Genomic DNA, 25,770 nt, shown 5'->3' on the forward strand with positions numbered 1-25,770 from the left:
TTAAATAAAACAATTGATTTTAGAATTTAACGTAAACAAATTCGATACTATATAATTATAGTAGTTTCTGAGAAAACAAAACATCTTCATTTTCAAAAACCGAAATTTATAATTTTGACTCTTAGAAGTTCTTATCTTAATCATATTTAGGTACATGACACATACAAATATAGATAAAAACATTCTAAATAAACAATAAACATAATAATAAATACCGATGATACAAAATAAATTAAAATATTTTACTCCATAATACAATTTTTTTTTTAATAAATATATATTCCCAAAATTTCCAAAAATGCTTGAGTTGACGCACAGTTGAACATGTCAATTTTAGAACTTTAAGTATTTACAGCATATAACAACATGTTGTAGCATAGAAAATATGACGGGTATATTAAATTAAATAGTTGTTTAGCATGGTATTACGGAGGCCAAAAGTTTTACCACTTCATTTAAAAAATAAAACATGGAGTTTTTTTTTCAAAAGTTATGTTTAAGTAGCTCGCATACTATGATGGTGTAAAATCTTGTTTATCATAATCGTATTACATTTATTTAGGATTAAAATATTAGATAACATTCTTCGGTTAGAAGATTATTCTTCAAGCTATTAGCCTATGTTATCATCATCGTTTAACTGTCGAATATTGCGTAAAAAATATATAATATATTATATTTTAATATAAATATATTATTGTATATATATATATATGTATATTGTCAATTTGTAAATATTATTTAACATAATATATATTTAAAAAAATAGATTCAATTTTAAATTATATAATGTTTTAATGCAATTTTTCCGGGTCAAATATATTTTAAATTCACAAAGTTTTACCAGTAAAGTTTAATAAGTTAATTAACAAAATCCAAATTCAAAGCCATTTAATGACATTGTTCAAATCGTTGAACCGATTTAAAAATAAACCCTCTTTTTGAAGAGAAATTATTACCATTTTATTTTTAATACTGCTCACTCGGTGGCGAATTTACGGTATTTTTTTTATCAGGATATGGAGCGGGGAAATTATGAGGAAGCTTTTATGAGCCCTTTCAAGTGATAAAACAAATTAACTAATGATTATCATTATTATAAATACACGACACTGGTCACACAACCAAGTGAAATCATCTGTACCTATGTACCAAAAATAGATTGAAAATACGGTGAAGAATAAAATTATTCTAAAACTATTTCATGTTATAATCATTATAGTAAAATATATATTTATATATGTATATATTTTGATTTATACTTCGGTACATTTTTAATTAGTGTATGTACCATACATAATGTCTTCGAAAAAAAAAACTTATCGTTAATTTATTTTAGTATTGTATTATTTGTATTAGGTACCTACTTTGTTTTATTATGTTCAAGAACATAATATTATATAGGAATACGTCATATTCTTTGGGTGTTTTGGTGACAAAAATCCCATACCTTAACGTATATACGGAACTGAAGCTCCCTAACAATAATTATTATAATAATGTGAAAATGTTCATTATATTTAAAGTTAATTGTCTAAGACAAATAACCGTTTTGAAGATTTTATTTACACAGTCAGTTATAACACCCGCGTGTTTCCATATAAATTAACATTATGTCGCGTGTGGTTGAACGACTATCGGCGAGTATTCTTGTATACTGACCACAGTGGACTACTAATGAGCAATGACCGATAGTATTAAAATTTAGGAATTTCAGCCAATACCATACGGCGTATTCAATAATCTGTTAATTAGCGCTGCTGTTATTGCGGTTTGTCCATTTCGTTCATGGGGTAACGATACGCATTGTAAGTTTTATTTTGCGTTTCTCTTTTGTCCGTCTTCATGGTTTGGGTTGGTTCTACGCGAGATCGTTTTCTAAAAGCCAAATACCTACTTTAAGTTTTTTTCTATCGTTTCACTTTTGATTAAATTACACAATATATATGTTATTCGTAAATTATAAGATATCATGTTTAATTGGTAGTTTCAAACGTTTTTTATACGACGGTTTTAATACCGTCTACACAAAAGCAATATAAAAGCTATCATCGTGTACTGTTTTGAATAAAAAGTTATAAATAAAATTGGGTTGAAGTTTTTTTATTCAGTTTCTATAGGTTGGGATATTAGCATGTTAAGCTACTTGTATCAAAATATTTCATGTTTAATTAATTTTATCAGTAAAGCTGTTTTAATAAGTAAATAAAGCTGTAATAAAATTCTCAAACATTATCATGTGTGGCTGAATAACACAATTCTTCAGACCGAATAACACAATTTTACTTATATTGCTTCCTATAATTTAATGTATTTGAATTTTTTTCTTTTAAGTGTTGATAAATGACTATACGACTTAAAGAATTAATGTAAATGAATGCGTGTTTTCAATAATACACTATGAAGCTATAATCTCCATAGTTTGATGAAGATTTTGTATTATTATCAGTAATGATATACCTTACATTCAAAACTCTACATATACACACACAAGATACTATGTATACTCATTTAAAATTAATATAAATAACACATATTGAAATTAAATAATTTAGTTGATTGGCGCTAACTCGTGACAGTATGAAAATTTATAAAAATAATGAATTAACAAATATGAACCAAATTTAAGATATTCAAAATTAAAACATCAATAGTTTGACACTTAATCGGTCCTTTCTTTGTTATTACGAAACATTATAGGTACTGAATGCAAATGAATATCATTTTGCATTAAAATATAATATACCAAATACCACCTATAGTAATAGTTTAATAATTATTATACCTATTTGAGCATGTTGGTAACATAAACGTATTAATTTATTCTGTCAATACGAATTTTTAATTCAATTTAACGTATAAGAGAAAAAAATATATAAATGATATTAAATGATGTACAGCTGTCAGTAATTATTTGAAAATTGATTTTATGCTTGAAATGCAACTAAATTAAATGTATGACACACTTAATTTAATTTGATTTTGAACCCCTTTTTTAATTTATTATAAAATTACTTCAGGTAGTTACATAATCATTAATATATAATATTCATGCAACTCGATACAATTTAACATATTTTGTACTAATAATTATTCGCCATTACCAAAATGAAAATTTATTTTCTAACTCATATTTAAATCTTTTAATTTTTCTTACTTTTTTGGACTTATTTAAATTTATATTATTTTGAAACCTTAATGTATATTCGGTTTAGAAAAAAAAGTCTACTTTATTCTACACTTAATGATTATTTTATCCACATTTTTAAATAACTGATATTTTTTATAGTACTTAATGAGTATTCTGTGGCAATATATTAACTAGTATTTTTAAAATAAAAATTAGGACCTCCCATTTTTAATCAAAATTATTTAGCAGACAATAATGAAATATTAAAAAATATGGTCTTCATATGTACTTAAAAATTCAAAAAATAAGAATTTGAATAAATGCATAACACAAACATAAACATTTGATGACCATGCTTTAAAAATCATGCTGTGTAAAAAAAATTCTGTACCTACGTATTTATGAATTATTATAGAATATTACCTTATACCTATATACCTTATCATCACAGTTATATCAAAATTTTGTTTTGTCATATAAAAACAAAATATTTAATTAATCATTATGTATTTAAAAAATAATAAAATTCAAGACAGATATACATTTTGAGAGGAAAACGACACATTTGAGTATTAATAAAAAAATTACTTTTGAATAGAATCTCAGGTATCCATCCAATATGAAACATATTTTTTATTTTTGGAATATAAGAACCATTTTATGTACTAAAAAAGACAATTTTTACAATTCAAATTAAAATATAAATTCTTCCTAAATTAAAGTAAAAATCACATTTTCTTGCTTCATAAGAAAGTATTCTAATTTTGTATACCACTTACACTTTAATTTGTTGTATAATATACTACATCTATGAGGACGTATGATTTCACGATTGCTCTTTGGTAATGCATCAAAATAATATCATAATAAGAATGTCTTCGTACTTGCCCGCAAGTCCACTAAAATTATAGTATTATTTCCCTTCACACTTACTACCTAAACGTTAAGCCTTTCACCGCTATAAGAATAGTTAAATGAAATTAGTTGTTCTACATTTGCAATATATTTCACGCATAATATTATATGAACTCAATAAACTTCGACAACAATTATTAAAAAATACGAAAACCGCAATACCGAAATGTTTTCATTTCTTCTGCAAAGGAGAAACGAAAACCGTTATGAATCGTAATCATTGCAAATATCTAATAAAGTGATCATTTCGGTATATATTTTACTTGTTGGGGTAATGCTGCCGACGAGCACTGCAAACACGCGGTTCGTGATGTACACTTTGCAGTATATATGTATACGAGTATATTTCACGTGCACGTAAATGTATTATTTTAAAATAGACGTTTCGTTTCGGAGGACGAAACCGTGCACCGGCCTCCTCCGTTGCGCTGTCGATCTTAGGGGTGGTCCAGGGAAAATAGGGGTGGAGATGGAACTAGCTCGTGTTTTCTCGATGCATGCAAATCGTGTACACACACGCACACATTACTTCCCCCTGTGCGTATACCTTCGAACACTCTGCTCGTCAACCCTCAACCCATCTCACTCGTCAACCCTCTCCTATCTCTCTCTCTCTCTCTCTCTCTCTCTCTATTTATGTATATATTACACGCATGTGTGTGCTAGCCGCCGCCGCATTAACCGCTCTCCAGATTCGTATTCTACACGTGTTGCGGATTAATTTATTATCGTGTCGGGTCTCGTTCAAAGTTCACCGTATATTACCGCCGCCGCGTTCACCACACCGCAAAGAGATATTTGCACACACTACAATACGAGTGCTGTTCGACCGTTTTTCCGTTTCCGATTTTATCCACCGTGACCGACCGCGACTGATGCTTTTGGCTGGTCGCCCGCGTGTCGCGTTCGATCAATGCATTTTGTGAGATCGCTTCCGGTCGCACTACTTTGCACACAGTTGGTCGACGCTATGATATCGCGTAACTATACCACAAGGTCCGTCGGGTGGTCGGAGAGGGCCTGTAATGGGAGAGGGATGATAATGGTACCAATCAGTCGAGTGTGCCTAAAGGACTTTTTTTTTAATTGTATTTTTTTTACTCTACATAAATCATAGTCGGATTTTTCTCCCTCGTACCGTCCCTCGCGTAAAGATCCTTCTTTTCACACGACTCTACTTTTCCCACTGATGCCGCAGTAGGCAGTAAAACGTTATAAACAATTTTCGTTCTCATCATCATTGTTGTTCGACAACAACATTAATCGCTAAAGCGATGAAGAATTTCGACGATTTTAATTATTCATACGATTTTGTATTGAAAACAATAACAACGGTTAAAAGACTTGAATTATAAAGGAAATGCGATTAAATTAACGTGGAAAGCAGCTACGAGAAGCATAAAAGCTGCTGAAAATCGGAAATTTATAAGTTTGTTTTAACTTTTTTCAACAAAAGTGCGTTTTATAAAAGACGTTTATATTATTAACTTGATAAGACAAAACCACGGGAACAAAACGCAGCAGCAACAGAGACAGATTCAACAGGGAATTAATAAACTCTGTTTGATCATTAAACAAAAAACGAAAGAAAATTCAGTAGTATCGGCTAGTTTCAATGCATTTTTACATACATTTACAAGTGGTTCTAAGTATTTTGAGTTTCGATTGTTCTTATTCTTATAGACGCAAGAAATTGGTCCACTCAAAACTGCAGGTACTTGTTATTTTAATTATTACTATTTAATATGCACGTGGCTATTGTTCAAATTTAAATCATTATTTTAAAATAACTATTGAGGCAATTAATAATATCGTTATTGATATGATTAATTATGATAAAAGAAAGCTGTACATGTTCCTAAATAAAACAATTTTATTGAGGTACAATGATGTCAACTGGAATATAAAAGCAAAAAACCTCATTAATTACCTCACATTAATAATTATACTGATTAAAATATATATTAGCTGGTAATACGATCAAACTGATTGGATTGTGTTTGATAACTTACTATTATTTTTAAAGCTATAATTGAAATTGGATCTTAACAATATTCATTCAAGTTGTTTGTTCTTTGCGCCAGCTATAGTAAAATATAATATTATTTTTTACTTGTTTATTAAAAAGGAACTATTATGTTATGCTTTGATTTTTCGTAAATTTGAAGCTTTGTATTAAAATAAAATTATGATGTTGTGCAACTGGGAACGGATTTGATTGAATTAATTTCCCAGCTTCCCATATCACAGTATTCGGGAATGTTTTTTTTTTAATAATACTAACGATATTGGTTTTGGATCCTGAAATTTATTTTCTCCTCATAAACATTTTTCTGGATGGCTTGGTATTGTGTCGTGTCTCACATCAGTCACAAATGTGATCTGACTGCTAGATAAAGCCAGTGACACTAGTTACCGGTTGGGTGACCATTCGCGTGCTTAGTGGCAAATCCTTGCCTCACTTACACGTGTTCTAAACCAACCATACCCAACCCCACACAAAAAATCTACTAAAAACCACCCGATGGACTATGTTGCCACGGGTTCATTAATGGAAACAAAATTATCGAATTACCTTTATATAGAATAAGTGAATAACCATCATTATTGCTCAGATCACGGTTGCACCATGTGAGAAATGAGTATACTGCAGAGACGGTAGACCATTTTCTGCGTCGTTTTATCGTATTAGCTTTATGAAAAATAACTGAAAACGCAGAGTTCCACATCGAATTATCTAGGAGTATTTTGGGACGGTGTTGGTACTAAAGTTATTTTTCACAATTTATCCCGCAGGTTCCGACGGCTTAACATAATACAATATCCTTATTCTCACTTTATAAGAAAATCACACACACGCACACACAATGAATATATATGTACATTTACGTTGAATTAATATTAACGACTACCTATCGTACGGGTTTACGACTTATGTGGGTGTGTATATATATATCATTATTTCCTGTGTAAAAAAAAAACCAAATAACCAAACTATTAGCTACATATACGTTATGGCTTTGTAGTCTATACATAATATACAGAAATAGACACACATGCACACACAAACACACATATAAATATATATTCATAATATCGTACCTATATATTATTATGTTAGTCGTAAAATAATATTTGTCGGATCCACCGGTAATATAATATATTAGTGCTGCAACGTAAACACGATAACCCTTAAAAGCGCAGTAAATTTCCAACAAAAATTCGCATTCATAATATTATATTTGTGTAAGTGAGTGAGTGAGTGTGTGTGTGTGTGTGTGTGTGTGTGTATGTGTGTGATACACGGGCACGTGGACAGACGCACAGAGTACGATTAAAGTGCGCCGAATGTATAACTATTCACCGGTCTATTTCGCGGCAAAACTAGTATACTATATTATGTAGATACACTCGGATTAAATTATAAACTGCACTCGCACGTGTATAGCGTATAAACGTGTATGGACGTCCTGGAGGTGGATGTTCATGGTGGGCGAGCGAGTTAAGCCCATAGATTACTTTCAATAGAAATGTGTGTGTGTGTGTGTGTGTGTGTGTGTGTGTACGTGTATTCTTGGGAGTTTTTGTGGGTGAGAGGGGTGAATATTGTCCTACTGTTTGTTTTAGATTTTCATCCGATTCACGTTATGACGTGTTTCGCCAACGACAGAGTTGTCTCATAATTATTACCTGCAGCGTAGAAAAATGTCCTACCTACACCTTAATATTACTGTCCAAATTTTTTTAAAATTTTTTTTATCTTCATTTTGCGTTCACCTCTGAATCATTTGTCATTAGGTTCAAATAATTGAATATTTGTTTACAAATATAATATTATACCTATATTATATTGATGGAGGTAACATATTTAATTTAATATAAGTATTTTTATGATTCCTATGGTATTAAACTAAATTTTTAACACAATATTAGCTTAAAACCAGTGCATCTTAGGCTCAGATAATAATAATAACAAATATAAATATATATGATACGACTTAATATATCAGTACAATATTCATGAACATAATATAATAGCATGTCAATTTAACATATAGTATTAAGGAATAAATACCTATAATGTACCTGCTTATATACGGAACGAACTTTTTAACAGTAAACATTCCGTATGATTTACAATTCATTTTCCAAAAAACAATCTAAGATAAATCACCTCGATTATTTTATATTACTCATTTAATCTAACCTTTGACATTTCGATAAAGATATAGAAATTATCGAGAAAAGCTAAACATTTAAAAAAAATTATTATTGCTGATGACTGTAAAAAAAAAAAATTACCTGTTTATTTATAAACATACATGAAAACAATCTAAACAGTCAAATAGTCTGTAAAACCACAGACATTCGTACAAATGGTAAAGTTATGTATGCAACAAGGTGCTGCAGTGTGCTACACAATTTAATTCAGCCAGTTGTAGGTTAACTAGACCACGGATGTATGGGCTTGTTGATTGGACCTTTCGAATAAACTGCCTGGTTTAGTGACATTCGTATGAATTTAATGGACATCTAAACTAAACTCCGGACTAAAAGTATATTATGAAAATGTTAAAACAAATTAAAATATGTAAAATACATTAGGCAATAATCACCTTTTATGTACCTGTTTTGCCTATAAACTGCGCCGTGTTACAAATTACGTATTAAAAAAAATGGCCGGTATTTATGATATTGTTCTGGTTATGTTACTCGTGTCACTTAGTCACAAAACAGTTTCTTTTCATTATAAACCGTAAGGTTAACACTTAAGGTGAACCATTGTTTTTTGTAACCAATCTATTTTGCAAGTGATATAATTTGTATGCATACCTACCTCATTTAAAAATATGAAATTGGCGATAAAATAAAATTCTAAATATTATGTAAAGTTCGGTTTACGGCTCGTAATACGACAAAGTTAAACCACTTATAACATCTGAGCCAGATGAGAATTCTCAATATTTAAAATACAATAAACTAATAATTCATAAAATATATTTTTTCTATATTATATCAGAAAGATAATATTATTGTGACAAAAAATAATTGCTGTGATAATAAAAATATGTTCGTTATTTTTAATTATTTATTCTCGATTAAAATCAAGAATTTATTTATGTTAAAATAAGATCCACATGATACGATTTTTAATTTGTAAAACTATTAATATTTCTATATGAATCGTTTATATAGCACTTGAACTAGCAGGTATTTGATATTTAGTTATTACGTTTGAGGGAGATTCAAATTTATTTAATATTGAAGACATTGACAAGTATAACTTACTGAAGAAGATATTAAGTAATAATAATATTAGATCATACTTTTATAATTATTGTTTTTTTACTTTTATAAAAGGACGACGAAGATCCACATTGGATTAAGTAAATTTATTATATTTATGACGTATAACTACATAATTTGTCATATTTGATTTTATTGTTGAAACCTAAACAAATGTTAAGCCCTAAGCTAACATTCGTAGTATAAATTATTTCTGTTTTACTTTTATGTGTTGAACCCTTTCACTGCTATGCCCGCATATATGCGGGCAACGAAAACACTCTTGCTGTGCTATGCCCCGCAAATACGAGGGCAATCAAATCTAAAATATAAAGAAAAAAGCGGGAAAATTATTATCGATTGTTATATAATCTACATGTAGTCCTGAATTCAACGGTGTGTTCAGAATTTTGATATCACTAATATTCAAGAGATATTATGTATTATTTATTTCCAACCTCCTAGGGGTTCACAAACTGTGATGTATTACTGACTTCACAATATCACAGCACAGGGGGTGTGCATGAGATTTTAGTACATAGCAGTGAAAGGGTTTTAATAGAATAATTGTTTTTGTGATGCATGAATAACCGAATAAGTATCTAACAGCTAGTCATAAAATATACAAAAAGAAGAAGTTTGACAAATGCAGATTATGCTACTTATGACACTTAACTATAAACATAAATAAACATGGTTAATATGTTAAAATCTTGAAAATACTATAAAATCCATAATTTTGGATTTAACGTTTTGTCCGAAATAAAACGTTTGATGTTGTCATAATACCCCAGGGTTGTTGTCAACAATAGTAGAATTGTTGTTATAATAGAATTTTAGAATTTCACAAAATACAATAGTATACATTGTAAAAACATGTAAATAAATATTAATATTTTTAATTCCGTCGTTTTTACCACTTATAAAACACTGAAATAAAGTCAAGTTATGGAACCTTTTCTTAAAAAGAGGTTCATATTATTTGAGAATTTTAGTCAACTACCATCAATACAACCAGAAAATATACGTATGTACTCGTATATTCCAACTATAAAAAAAAAACACTATTAATACTGCTCAAAACTACTATAATCGGAATAAATAGCTTATAAACGTAAGTCCGATAATATGGTTGGCAACCATTATAAAATTGAAAAGAATTCATAATTATTCACGGGTACTCGAACTATGGAAATGAAACGTAATCAAAATTTTCTCAGAATCAAATTTAATGGGGCTGTTAGTGAATGAAAAAAAATCGACGTAGAAAAGTGTGATTGTAATTTTTCATTTATAAGTTTGTAGTTATTGAATTATTAATTAATACACAAGTTGACGTCATCGGAATTTTGAAACAAAATACAAATATTACCATAACAGAGAATGATTAGTGTTATGTAACATATTTGAGATAAATATTGGTTATGTACAAGTAAAAATTACCAAGTATCATACATGAATATGACATATTATACTATACTTAATAATAATATATAATATTGATAGCTATAATAATATTATTAAGAGCATAATTTTTTAACACGGCGCAATTTATAGGCAAAATAGGTACATTACTGTGTAGAAAGTGTTCTGAATTACTGAACTATACTCCGCGCCACGAGAGAAGGAACCCGTTTCGCGCATGCAGACTGACGGCAGTTAGCGTTACTAGGCTAGGTAACTAGACGACGATATGTCAAATAAGTGGGGATGCGTGGAGTCGGTTGCAATTTGGTCGGGACACGGGTTCCTTCTCTCGTGGCGCGGAGTATAGTAAACCATAGAATGACATATTTTTCAATATTTCTTATTTCGTAGTTAATTTCTAACTTTTTTATAAATACTATTCAAGTGTAGTTAAATCTGGCAAGAAATTTCAAGAGTCCAATCTCAAGGAGCAGTATTGCTTACACAGAGTCCCCTATACTGTCGGTTGTACAGGAAAAAAAAATGGTCTAATCTAATTAGCTATAATTATGGATTATTGGCTTATTCAGTATTTCCTAATCTTGATAAGGCGACTATTTGAATCATTTTCTGCCGGGTGTTCATTAAAACAAATTCTATTTATATTTGTGTATAATTTTCTATAGTCAAGTACCTAAAATTATATTATTTAATATATTAATATTACAATATGCATGTGACCACATAACAATTACATGACCATTAAATTAGAAAATAGTGGTCTAGTGTTATTCTAGTTAAATATATAAATGAAATTTGAATAGATATTAGGATGCTTAGTACAATAATAAATATTAATATAAGCACACAATTTATAATATATTATATTGATCGATAATTTACAATTATTTTACAACACAAAGAACATCGCTCGACTCCTTTGAAACTCAAACCTTAATGTTTGTCATCTTAAGATATTTTAAATGCAATTTCAGTAGTAATGTATTTTGGAAATTTAAAATCTATTTTTTTTTAAGAAACGCAAATAACCCTGGTAGTTGAAGCGTATTTTAAAATTAAAAAAAAAATTACAATTTAAAATGTCCATATATATTGTTGCGCATATATTTTTTATATTAAATTAAAAAAAATATTTTGCATTTTATAATTGAGTTTAAATTCATATTTTGGGTCATTATAATACAATTGTTTATAATATTCTAATATATTATGTTATTATCGAGTGTACTACTGATTGCCGGTACATTTTTTTTCATCCAGAATATTGTAAAAATATACCTACCATATTAATTTGTACTGACTTTATATATTCATAGACGATTTCGGTATTAAAAAAGACATATTTAACTGGTATATTTCGATCATAATAAATGTATTAGATGAGAATTTTCTGGTTTGGTTGACACGAGATTTATTAGGGCTATGCATTTTATACTTACAATATAACTTATTTTTATTCATATGTGTATATTATTTATACATATTTAATGTTTGTTGAGACATTTCTTAGTATACGTGACTGAAAATATAAGTGTTATTATAAGACAAGTAATTTCGTGTTAAGGTCACAAATCCTTTGTTTATTTTTTTATTTTATGGGACTCTTATCATTTCTAAATTTCTAGAAAAGTCTGACAGAAGAATAAACAATCAAAAGATCAATGAAATGGCTAGATTTCTTTTGTTTTCTTTTAGATGTGCACGTTTTCGAAAATTGAAAAGTCTAATCGAATAAAGGACGCTCTGAGTGTAAATCGTTATTGACTCGGATAACGCGCAGTGTTCTGTTAAAGCCTGATAAGTAGTATTTGCAATTTCAAAAAGTCTAACTGTCGTTAAACTGTTTTTTTTTCTCCACAGATAAACTAGGCGTGTACACAATAATCTAATTTCGTATATCATTCATATATATATATACTAAAATTGTATTTCCGATGATCAAATACCAATATTTTTACTGGGTACTTGCGTTGATCCTGTATAGTTTAAGAAGTGATGAGTTGTCTTGTAAAACATACTTTCTAAAGTTGTACCTATACAAGTTCAGATACAGACAGTTAAATTGAAAAGCATTAAAAATAATATGTATTTAAATTCTTAGAAAAAATTTTCAATCAAGCATTAATTCAGATGTATACTAAAACATGTATTTAATTATACATTTTTCCATTTTTTTATTTTTTTTTATATGAATAATTTTTCTTTATACGAAAAATATTATCTAGATTAAAACCTACACATTCTTGAGAATTCAACATCGCATCGTTTTCTACAACTATAAATTAACCATACATTATTTTAGTGAACGTATAGTTTAGTATAGGCCACACACGTGCATGGTTTTGTATAGTAAACTGCCATAACTGAAACTGAGAATGATTATCATTTATCTATAAATTTGATACTTTGATAAATTTGAAATTAAAATAAACATTTTATCTGATTTATATTATTTTATAAAGATTATATTGTGACTTATATGCGCGTTGCACATATTTTCATTTTTAATGAAATCATAGGAGCTAAGAATATTAAATATGTATATATATATATTTAATTTTAATTTAAAATATTTAAAAAAAATAAACTAAATTACTAGGCCTTAGTACTTTTTCATACTTAAAATTACTCAAATATTGTTACTTAAGTAGCTTGCGTGACTATACATGTAATGTTTTAGATTCCACAACTACCGTCAAGCATGAGTTATAAATTATGAAACCTTTGAAAGTGAAATGGTAAACGTTGAAACATCAATTTTGTGAAGAAAAAAACAGTGTCTACTGACCAACGCGTTGCAACGGGGTCAACAAATAACTTAAGTTTTGGACATAGAAAAACAAATAATCATAAATAGAATATAAAAGACAAAAACTTTTATTTCAAGAAAATGTGTATAAGGTCGATAAGAAATACACTTTTTGACAAAACCACTGGCAACAGATAATTTAAAGATTGAATTAAATCTGACAGAATATGAGCGTATTTGAAGTAATACTTTGGTAGATTTAGATGTCATTCAATAGCTATAAAATAGCAATATATTATCACTGACATTTTAAATTAATTTATATATTATCAACTTAATTTATTTATTTTATGCAATTTTAAGATTATATATAAGTAAATATATATTATAAATGTATGATTATTACATGATTGATATTTATTCAAATATTTTCGCTTTTATTTTTAATTAAAATCTATCTCCTGATAATTATTATGATCCATAATTTATTATTTTCCCCACGAAAGTGACGTAAAATAACGATGATACAACTGCCTCGTCTTTGTAGTCGATATTAATAAACCTCGTTCGTAAGTAGCAATACGGTACGACTTTTGGTTTAGACTCGTTATATTAATATAACTTCTACAATATTATATAATAAACATAGTGTGTAAATAGTATAAATAACTACCACCACGCCGTTTTATCTGAGCTCACAAACAATAATATCACTCGTCGTGTATAATAATATGACGTACTATACTATAGTAATAATAATAATAATAATAATAATAATAATAATAATATAGACTCTCTATCACAAGAACTGTTAATTATTACAGTCGGATGATTTCAAAACCCACGATACCAAGTGTGGCTTGCAGACGCTGGATTTGACGCATCATGCGAAGAGTTTCGCACAGTGTACGGTCGGACGAAGACGAGACAGTGTGAAAACCATAACACTTCAGCTGCTGTTGCTGCTACGGTAGTATTAGTATAATATAATATTATAATAATATTAAAATTGTGATAAACATAGATAACTTCGTTATGATGTTATACAACTAATCCGACGATGTTCAAGTTAACGAACTTGTTCAGAACTCGCCGAGTTCAGTTAATTCAGAATAAAATGTGTACGCTTTGGTCGGATCAAAGTTAATATATATAGGATACAAGTGACATTTCCTCTCAAGTAATTTTAAATTTAAAATATCAACTATACTGTCTATACTAAATTATTAACTATTTATAATTTTTGTATTCAGTCAATCCTTCATCATGTTTGTTTGTCTTTTTTCTTCATGCGTTTTGATAGTGGTAATTTATATCTAGATTTCCTAATGATTTGTAATATTATGCAATACAGTTTTAATCGTGTGACGAAAATTTGTAATTCTGATGAGTAATACTTATAAGATAATTAAAAATTAAGTATATACATAATTTCTATGTAATATTTATCAGTGTTTATTTTATGGTTTTTTTAAATAAATTGTAGACGAAATGGTTAAGAAAATAAAATAAAATCAATTAAAAATATGATTTTGCAGTGGTGCAACAAATGTCGTTTTTTATTAGAAGTCACATTATGTCATACCCCGAAAAGTGTCATTAGAGCAGTTGAGGGCAATTATAGGACTAAAATGTTTAAAATTAAATCATATTTAAATGTTTTTAAAACTTACTTTAAGATTTAAAGATTTAATGTAACCAGAAAAAAATAATTACAATAAGGTTAAAAAAATTTTCCAACATTTGTATATCATATTTCAACCACTTTTTTGTTGTACATTTCTGATCTTTGACCAAGAAATATTTGATAAATTGTACGAATATGTTTAGTTTTACTGTCCATATTTGAAACACAAGATGCGTTTCTTATATGTAAGTAAAAAGGTTTCGATCGAATTGCATTATTTTAATTATATATAATATGATTTAATTATATTTATATGGGATACAATAAATACGATATTCAACATTATTTTATTGATTAGGGCACAGATTTAAATTATGAAAAACCTATAATTTATTTTTAATGAATCATGTAAGCATTATGTTGGCCATTTTCGTAACAATTTACACACTACTCATTTGGTGTCGACAAAAATTATTCATACAGACTTTGATGAACTACCTATAAAATATAAGAATATTAAAAACAACTACCAATAAGTTACCGTGCGTAATTGGTTTTCAAAATAACATTTAATAAAACAAAATAAATTACTTTATATAGCATTAGGATACCAGTTTGAGCTTTAAATATATCTAGAAATCGACGATACACATTTAAATGTTTATAACGATGACGAAAAAAATGCAACCAAAATTCAAAAACACTAAAATCTATTTCTTTCTACACATTTTTAGAAAACATTTCATTTATTATTACACTCCACTATTAATACATTTTGAATTGTTTGCATTCATTAAGTCATAGTTTAAAGATCATGTATAATGTGTGATCTGTGTGGATAATAATATATAGCTGCATAATATATATTATAATAAATAGAATATATATAAAGATTGAAATACTTCTGGAGCTTGACTCTACTTTATATAAAAATGTATTAAAACGTCTGTGTATTCGATTTTTCCTTGAATGAAACGGGGTCATGTCTATTTAACTCAGCTTTGCTGCATTATTTGTGTATTACATTTTAAAATATTATAGCCATACAAAATATAGGTACTAAGCCTATATACTAAGCCACCTAGGTACTTAGAGAAAGTCACTTTTATCTGTGAAATTATTGTTGTTCATAAATTATGACCAGAAACAAAAGAATTATATTTAATAATTTAGTATTTTATTTTTTTAACTATATTATTTTCGATTAAAGATAATGCGTACATTCTATCCAATAAAGGTTTTTAGCTACTCGACTGGAGATGTTTTTGACATTCTTAATGTTATGTTGTTACACTACCAAACATAAATTCCGTGCTTTCCTCACCAATTCACTAAATAACGTCTAATTTGACTAGGAACATTGATAGAACCGTTGACAAAACTTACTGTGATGCCATCATTATTGCCCAAAACATTTCTATTGTCAGAGTAAACGGGAATAGCAAATTATAATATCACTAGCAGATTTAACAATCACACAATTATTAAGAACTATAATAATAATAATAATAATAATAAAGTGTAATAACTTTGTACTTATAAAATCTATTTATTTAATTGAAGTTGTATCTATTTTATGATGTAGACCGTGGTAGGTACTGCATGCAATACACTAATATCTACCTGTAAGAACGATCACTGCAGAATGTGAGTGTTATACTTACAGTTTTCATCTTCATACTCATGCAGTAATTCAAAAATGGAAATTTTCCGTGATTATATATTCATAAAATCTTTAGTTTACTGATCAGTACATTTACTATGACTCATTTCACTATTCAAAACAGTTAATTTTCACAAAGACCATACAATTATACGAATTTATTGTCAAGTCTTATACTAGACCTATTATACATTTGTGGTTGTATTGAATACACAAAAGACTAAACAGCACATTTACGCGTTATCTAGGTTTTCGAATTATAGTAAAAACAATGGTAAATTATAATTTAAAAAGTCATTATAGGATATGCATATAATATGTTTGTGCCGACATGGAGTTATTGTACGCATATCTTAATTGATAAGCTCTACCCTCCTAGTCATAGATAACAGTATTTGTATAGTTTATATACTAACTTGTTGTTTTGTTTTTATTTATGACATTTATACGAAAGCAATACAACTATAAAAAAAAAAAAAATAAATATAAAACAAAAATGTCAATAATTCAGTAAAAAAAAAAAAATGTCAGTAACTATATTTTTATATTTTTTGTTGAACTTTTATTCATTTCTTTGTTCTTATATCTGCACATTTGTACACACTTAGAGCTGCAGTTCTTAAAGACCATGTAATAACAAACGAGTAATAATTGATAACATACATTGAACATTATTTTCAATTTTGGCAGACGTACAAATTTTGTTACTGAAATTCTTCATCTCATTATTTGTCACTCTTGTTTTCGATATTAAATATTATTCAATTAACTTATTAGCTGATGTCTTTCAGGAATAATTTGAATATCCAATTTTCCATTCACGAGTTAATAATTCACATAGTAATATATTACTATCTTGTGTTCGAAAGGTACGAAAGTAGAATTTTATTAATATTTGTTAATCAAAATTCCCACAAAACAACTTAATCACATTTGCTATTAAAATTACAAAGGAAAACTATTTCGGAGTATTTACATTACGCGTTCAGAATTTTGTTCTAAGCATTGCTCGACTATAGAATTGTGAACTAGCTAGGTATACAATTCCTGGTATATTATGTATTTATGAGTGACAATATATACGTTGTCCAACCATTTTGGGCATTCAAGAAATTTCCTATTTTCCACATTCCCCGTCACACATGGATATATGTTAACAGAATTTAATTAAAATTCTGAAGAACCTAATATTATGTTGTAAGAAAAGTTTAAGTTTTCATGTTTTTGAATAATATATTCATATTAACGTTTCAGACGGATATAAATCACTGTCAGACTTTTGGTCTAGTTTATGACTTTTGCTGTTATGTAATATAGTTTATATTACATTTATGAAATAAATAATTTGTTTATGATTATATATATACACATTTATATATTACTATAACATATCAGCATATTATTATATTATGTGCATGTGTGAGAATAATATTTAGATGATATACGTTTTGTTTTTTTTTTTATAAGTCTCGGTATCTGGGCCAATGGCCAACAATTGCTTCCTTATGTTATGTTAATTTATTATTATAATATCAAGTATAATATGCTTTATAAAGTGTGTTTTTATAAAATAAATCAATATTTAGATGTTTTAATGTTATAGTTTAATTATTTCAAACTCAAAAATAATACTTTGTAAGGTTTTATTTAAAATCAATACAAATAGAATACCAGAATATTAAGACGAGAAAAAAATTAACCTATTGAGTTATGAAATGCATAAACACAATATATTATGTATGTATAATATATAATTATGTACATTTTCCTCATTTATTTATTCAAATTGTATACAATTGATTGTAAACATTAAACGCACTACTATAATGTTTTACTCAATAAAATATGTAATGTTCATTTCGTGGAATTATTTTTTTGAATCTTATATTATAATATACCTACCTAATAAATATAAAAATTTACGATTGTTAAAGCAAATCATTAAAAACTTGCCATATTAAACAGACGTTTTAACATCTGTAAACATAATAATATTCTTAAATGTCTAGACTTTTTATTAAATTATAGCCAGAGTTCATGAAAACCGTTCACACGACAATAACCACGTTTACAAGTTCGACAAAGGTACCTACTGAAGAAAAATGAAGATGTTTTATTGAATATTCTATAAAGGATAAAACATCAACAATATCTGAATAATGTTATAAAATAAAAAAAACTATCAATAAAGTATAAGTTTATGAAAATACAAACTTATTGCAGAAGTACCTAGTCTTGAGTTTTTAATGAGCACATAATATTATACCATCGAATGGTTGTTCATTTTCATATCATGGTCTAACGAATCGAATAATACATAATTTGGAAGAGGTCGAGTGTTATCCAATTGAATACTTGTATCACTATAATTGGGATCATTATATTTGCGGAATCAAGTATAGCTAACAAACTACCACGGTACGTATAAAGTTTAATGAAATCGTAACCAACAGAAACAAAATTACAGTCAGTACGCATACGAAGTAAATGGCTAACTACAGCAATCACTATATAGTAATATCAGCTATCTACTGACCTGTCGTTGACACTTAGATGCCAATCGACAAAATGGTAAGGATAACACATATTATCTTCTAAGCGACCCACACGGGATTTTATTTGGATTTAGTGTATTTAATATACTGATGACACTACACAGGAGAGGGGCATTTTATAGAAATACATTTTTACAAAGAAAGAAATATTTTATTTATTTGCTAGTTTTTTTTTTTGGTGGGGGGAGGAGGTTGGAGTTGATCCTTGAACACCCGCTTTAAGTGATTTACTGGAGTATCTCGATAAATGCTTATACGCATAAAATAAGCATAGGTATCTTATTAGTTATTATGTTACAGCCCATTGTCTGCTTAATAACTACGATTATATAATGTTATTGCACACGTATTTCAATATAAAATATTATCTACTAGTAGTGCTGAAAATAATAAGGGTTTCCCGATTGAAATATAATATACATTAAACTGTTATCAATGTGTTATGTATAACCACAGTTTATTGTTACAAGTATTTTAGAAAATAATGAAAGATAATTGAGGTAAAATACCGTATAATAAATATTTTGTTATTGATTTATATTATCCGTTGCTGTGCCGCCCTGTATTTAAAAGGTAGGTACTTAGTGGAATACTGCCAAAAAAAGATTGAGATAACGCGACAAACTATGTTGTAGTATTGTGTACACGCAAAGCGAATTAAGCTGAGTATGATGTTTACATTTTTTTCGACGGGAATTTATAGCGAACGGCATATTTCAAAAAACATCAGCACCGTTTGAAAACGACATCATGTTCGTTCATGGTGAAGGTATCCTTTCCGAAACCATCTTTAACAACAGTTAATTCGCCTAACCCACTTGGATGGCAGCATAGCGCGTCTGTCTTATCAGCCGCTTTCGGCTTGATTGCTCTGATGTTGCTTGTACCACGTCCAAATCACCGTCTCATATTGCCAACAGCTTAATGGCATGTTAAAATGAAAGGAGCCCGCCCTTTCCACACCCCCAACTAGACGCATTATAAAACAAAACGTCCCCTACTTTAATATCACCTGAGTTCTCGTGTTTCATTTCACTCTCTCTCTCTCTCTCTCTCTCTCTCTCTCTCACACACACACATACACACACACATATACACACACACACACACACACACACACACACACACTGATTAACACATAGGTGTAATATAATATAATATATATAAGTAGTATCTCAGTATCAAAAGGCTGTTAAACGAAGTTTAACGTATGAGTTAATAAAAAATCGAAAATGTAAAAAACGAGGAAATCGTGGCAACGCATAACGTGTATAGGTTAGGTGAATTGTAATGTGGGCCAATGAGTTTCATACAGTTTACTGGTTAGAGGTAGATTACTTGTCTACTTAGACAAACGACCATTAGGAAGTTTTGACGTGGAATATCTGTAAGCTGTGATGGTACTAACTTTTAAAACGTTTTCGCCGTTCTTGTTAATTACCGGATTCCACAATGTAATATCAAGTCCTTCCATGTGATTGTGGTCCGTTACAATCGATTCCTTATTATTAAATACTTAAAAACTTATAATGTATTGAAAAATAATGTATAAGCTATATTAATATATTATGTATATTGTCTGTATCTATAAATATGGCGTATTATGTAACTTACTTTCCTTCACATGATTTACGTTAGTTCGGTTTTCGTGTGGGAGGTCAGTCTGCAATTCGTTCTGAAAAAATCAACAAGAATGTTCAAATGATTAAAAGTATAAGATTAGTTAAATTAATGAAAATTCATAAGCATCGATGATATGTGATTAGATAATATTAGATTCTCCGCGGAACGGTTGTAATATTAAATTGTTTTTCTTGAATAAAAACAGATACAATTGATCATAACGTTCTGTGCCGTGTATGTGGTAGAGTAATAAACATAAACATATACATTAGATGTATACACTACACATGCAACGCATTTGAAATATCTACGTCTCATCACCCTTGACATGAACGATCGGCCGTTCCATGGAACGGCACAAATGCTCTATTAACGGTACTTACGTTGCGCCGTAAAATAAAAAAAAATCATAGACCCATCGTGATACCCTAACATTACCTACAATCGATACGCACCAATTAGGAAGGGATTACATCAGATCATCGTGCATAAGGATCATACAAAATCTACTCATTAACAGTTTTTGCCAATGCACAACGTCCACGTCAGTCTACGACACGATACACCTTTTCAGTGTTCAAAAGAACGCTGTGCGTATAGACGTATATAACATGTACATTAAAATATTTCAGAATTCAGAATACCAATTCGTTAAATTATTTCTTATTATTACCTCAAATCATCTTGTTATTCTGTTCATTCGCCTCGTGTCCCTGTCGTATTATTCACACACATAGTATAAAATCCTGGGACACTATTGTATCATTAATATTAGACTATTCTTAACTGTAAGTATAATTGCGTTGCCTAGTTTTTATTTATTTAGAACATACGCATAATTTTGGAAGCTCAATAACTTAAATTCTATTCGGTTGGTAATCGATTGAACATTTATATGACCACCACGGATGTAGAAAAGCTTGAGAGCTGCATCTAATTATTATATTCATAGTCGAGGTACTGTGTTAATCATAAGCATAATTATTATTGCTTAATTAATATTAATTTATAATGTAAGAACAGTATGTTATACAGAATGGCATAGATGCTGTACTTAGCTTATAGTTATTATAATCATATCTTTATTGTTAAGTTATTATTATCCATACATATAAAATCCAAAAACCACTCAGTCACTGATCGCTGTAATTCAATAACTACACAACGTACGAACTTGAAATTTGGAATAGAGGTTCTCCTCATATTTTCACCGTGCAATAAGAAAGGATTTTCAAAAATGTTGGGTTTTAGTGGAGTAATTAACAATTATAATTATTCATCGCCAATACGTATTGTGCTATACAACACGGGCCCGCAGGTTTCCAGCATCCAGCTACCTGCGACCTCTCATTTTTACCCGAAGGTCAACAATAAGAATTGTTCCGAGAAGTTTATAGATAAAAATAATCTCATGCAATGCTCGTACACCAATATATACTTAATATACCAATATAATATTACACTCCTATTATATAATAATAATCATCGAACGATAAAATGCCCATCGATAAGTGTTTTACACCTAAAAGGAGTTTTTACGGGCAAAAATAGGGCAATTCAACTAGTATAGAATATAAGTACAATTTTAGGTGCTTAATAACTTAAATTACATTCGGTCAGTGATTGACTGTGACACGCATGTAGAGATTTTAGGAGCTTACGATAATAGTCGCAGTTACAACAAACGAAGCTGGGTACCTAACTCATATCCAAACAACCACGAAAGACACTAGACAAGAGTGTTAGGTATTTAATTCTTTGTATAAATCAAAAAACATATATCATCGCAATAATATCGAGTTTAGACAAACACGCCGAAAGGATATCAACTAAAAGGTACAAGTACAACCGAGGAGCACTCAAGACGAATAATGTAATTGAACAAATGCATGTACATGTACAATTTTTTACATAAAAACAGGATTCAAATTTATATTCATATATTATCAAATATGTTAGGATATACTTAAGTAGTAGAACAATCTTAACATACGCATGCTCAAATGCTTAAAAAACAAAAATGTTATAAGAACGACCCAACCTTAAGTAACACCAATATATATATATATACATATATAAATATATTATATTTTTGAGCCCATGTTCATAGCCATCGTCTCTCGTATCTTATTACATAAGTAAGTATTACTTCATTGAGATATATGGCCTAGTAGCTGAGGATCGTTTAACCAACTGGCAACTCTTCCTGGAAGGATAAGTAACCGCTCTCAGCGACGATACTCTTGTAGGTCATCAACACTGTGTAATACGACATTCTTATTATACAAATCTCACGAATCTCGTCAAATTTAAGTCTCGGTCCTTACACCAGCATTGCACCCCTCCTTAGATTGTCTCTCTTATTTTTCATTCTACTACGAGATAAAGCGTGTTCTATAAAAAAAAAAAAATATTTTCTGCCTGTTATTGTCACTTTTATGAGCGGTACAATTTTTTTGATTTTAAACTTTAAGGATAGTTTTTGGTAGAGAGTAGGATATAGTTAGTAATTATGGAGTAAGAAAGTCAAAGTTCAAACATTATAACTACTTTTGAAAATATTAGAGAAAAACAAAAAAAAAAAATGAGGGAAAACTCTAATTTTTACGCAAAACCAATCACCGACAATATTGATTTCATTTTATTTTTTTAACTCGAAGATATATAGATTTAAAGATTTTAGTTTTTTATGAATATTTATATTACTATTTACTACTTTACAGGATAACTTTTAAAATACATTGAATATTATTGTGTTATTTATAGCCTTATAGGTATTCTAAATTGTCGACTATTTTAATTTTTATACATAATACAATTATTGTTTTTAGGTAAAAAAGTTAATATATAGTTCATCATAAGTTGTTCATATACGAACTAAAAAATATTGAAAGTATGAACTAACCTATAACCTGTACGATGGATGATGGATTGAATATGGGTGGATAAAATGGTACGGATAAAAGAAAATTCTGCATAACAAATGTTAATTTTATTTGACCATTATACATATCAATTTTGATTGCAAATAGTTAGTTTACTTTTTTTTACAAACTTTTTCAAATAAATAAAAACTTAAACATTTTACTCGTGAAATAAATATAGATCACACCTTTTTTTATTGACGTTCAAAGGTTATATTAAAATAAAAACAAAATTACGATCAGTTATAGTTTGTTCACTTGTTGAATGTAATTACATTATTAACTCAAAAAAAAAAAAAAAATAATTTATACCTGGATATCAAAAAAATTCTTAACTCATATACGTAGAGAACGAATAGAAAACGAATAATACATTTTATGTAAATTTAAATACATTTTTAACTTAAAACAATTTAAAAACCCAAAAAAAAAAAAAAATAATTTATACCTGGATATCAAAAAAATTCTTAACTCATATACGTAGAGAACGAATAGAAAACGAATAATACATTTTATGTAAATTTAAATACATTTTTAACTTAAAACAATTATAAATATTGTAGGCATAAGAGGGAACTTACTATTTATCGTAAAATGATGATTATATTTTTCAATTTAATATACTTTCACTATACTTGTAACTCTGAAAAAGCACTTATGCACTAAAAAAGGTTTTTTTGTAGCTATTTAAATTAAAAATATTAATAGTTAAAAAATGAACTAAAATAAGAATAACAGTTACCTACATAATTTAATTATATGCCACAGCATGACCTGATGAATAAAAACGTTTAGTTTGTGTGGAACTTATGCTTATTGAATAACTTAAAAAAAAAAAAAATGTCAAGCAGAATGCGTAGTCACCCATTTAGAAACAAACCGAACCTGAAATGCAAATATATAGGGCACCTGTATGCTGTATAATTATAATGCGTATCGATCATAATTTAGTATTAATATTATCTATAAATAAAATTAATAAATGGAAAATGAATAGGTAAGCTTCAAAGGCTTCCGAGAAACCAGTACATCTACCAGTGGTCAACAACGATATTAAACGAGGTGAGTTTTATTTTATGATAAAAATTAAAATTAATTTGATACTAAAAAAATAATAATATTAAAATATTTAGTGCAATAATTATTATTTAGAAAAACGTACTTTTGTATGATCCAATAGTTACTTGTAACAATAACAAATTATACATAATTATTGCTTAATAAAATATGTATCAAATAGTATAAGCTTTAAAAAAATACTCTTCTAAAAAATCCTGAAAATAAAATTACAAACCAGCTTTGTCTTAATATAAAACGTATTTGATTTTAACTCTGCTATTTTTGTGATTGTGTAAAACAAATATGCAAATGAGGTCTTCTGCCCTGAATATTATAATACCTACAGCAACTGTATACATTAAATAAGCAACAGAGTACAATTTTGAGTAAAATATTTTATATTTCGAATTTTTGTCTGATATAAGTATTTAGTATATAATTATATATAATACTATTCACACATAAAACAGGTTTTCCTTTTTGGAACAGATTTCCATCAGTCTATTCAAATGTATATGTTATTGTTGATTTTTCGGGGAATATGTTGTATTAATGAAAATAATATGAGTTATCGATGGTTCAAAGTGATCACATAGTTGGACTTGGACCTATATTTTAGAATCCCATCAACTCAGCCAGATTTTATCGAAACTTTTCGTCTCACTGGGATTCAACGATAAATTATTTTTGTAACATTATTTTTTTATTTTTTTGGTGTACACACAAACACAGAAATAAAATATTGGTTACCCTTTGGCAGACGTTTAGGGAGAAAAAAAAATAATATGAAAAAGTAGTCATAGACAAATTT

At 28.4% G+C, this 25,770-nt stretch overlaps 1 protein-coding gene across 1 annotated transcript in view; it reads right to left on the minus strand.

Moving 5' to 3' along the window:
* LOC111036604 overlaps window positions 1-21,031 on the minus strand; it is a 129,973-nt gene extending 108,942 nt beyond the window's left edge. Inside the window, exon 1 of the mRNA XM_022318687.1 lies at window positions 20,968-21,031. The gene's annotated coding sequence lies outside the window, so the exon portion shown is untranslated. The remainder of the gene's footprint in view (window positions 1-20,967) is intronic.
* Between the last annotated feature and the right edge of the window lie 4,739 nt (window positions 21,032-25,770).

The sequence above is a fragment of the Myzus persicae genome, unplaced genomic scaffold (assembly GCF_001856785.1).
Source record: "Myzus persicae strain clone G006 unplaced genomic scaffold, MPER_G0061.0, whole genome shotgun sequence".
NCBI classification, from domain to species: domain Eukaryota; kingdom Metazoa; phylum Arthropoda; class Insecta; order Hemiptera; family Aphididae; genus Myzus; species Myzus persicae.